A 923-nucleotide genomic window follows, 5' to 3' on the forward strand; every position below is an offset into this window, starting at 1 on the left:
ACCTCAGCCTGGCTCTGTGACACCCACCTCTCTGCGGCACCTGGGGACCTTGGCAGGTGCAGGGTTCCCATCGCTGCCAGAGCCTTGGCTTTGTTGCTAATTGTTGACTGAATGACTGAGCAAAAGGACAAGTGATCCAGAGGCAAGAGTGAGAAGGTAAGAGAGAGACAGAAAAGCACACCAAACAGGCAGGTTGTTACCAAAAAGCCATATTATATGACTACCACATTTTTTCTTCTCTTTTCCTTTTTAATGTTTATTTATTTATTTATTTATTTATGTACGTCAGATGGGTAACATGTTGGCATTGTAACAAGGCTTAAGAGTGGCACATGTCACACAGCAGAGTGAACACCCAATCATCACATTTATGAACTGCAAAAGGATCAATGTTTATTTATTTTTGAGAGAGAGAGAGGGACAGAGTGCAAGCAGGGGTGGGGCAGAGAGGGGGGAGATTCAGAATCCAAAGCAGGCTCCAGGCTCTGAGCTGTCAGCACAGAGCCCGATGCAGGACTTGAACTCACTGACGGTGAGATTGTGACCTTAGCCCAAGTCGGATGCTTAACCGACTGAGGCACCCAGGTGCCCCATATTTTTTGTTTTCTAATCAAAACAATGGACAGGGATTTCCCTGCGCTAGGGATGTTCAAAGTTCAAAACTGTTCTGAAAGAGACAACACATGTCATATGCTGGGTTTGTTGCTGAGAGAAGAATAGAGGGCACAAGGTGACCATTATTTACACAGAGCCTCTTCTGTACCCTCAATCTGCCCCAGCTGTAGTCAGAATTCTTGGCATCACACCCCGGAGGCAGTTGGGTCAGTCTCGTGGATCAGGTGAGGAGGAGGAGGTGTGAGGTGGCCATTACAGGCTGCCTGGCCAGGTGTGGTGGTGGCTGTGGAGAGGTGTGGGGCCACCAA

General features: G+C 48.2%; 1 non-coding gene across 1 annotated transcript; it reads right to left on the reverse strand.

Annotated features, from left to right (window-relative positions):
* Positions 1 to 283: 283 nt before the first annotated feature.
* Positions 284 to 387, reverse strand: LOC115303265. The gene has a single exon (XR_003913956.1). It is a non-coding gene; the product is annotated as a small nucleolar RNA U13 (small nucleolar RNA).
* Positions 388 to 923: the final 536 nt, after the last annotated feature.

This window comes from Suricata suricatta, chromosome 9 (genome assembly GCF_006229205.1).
Source record: "Suricata suricatta isolate VVHF042 chromosome 9, meerkat_22Aug2017_6uvM2_HiC, whole genome shotgun sequence".
NCBI classification, from domain to species: Eukaryota; Metazoa; Chordata; class Mammalia; order Carnivora; family Herpestidae; genus Suricata; species Suricata suricatta.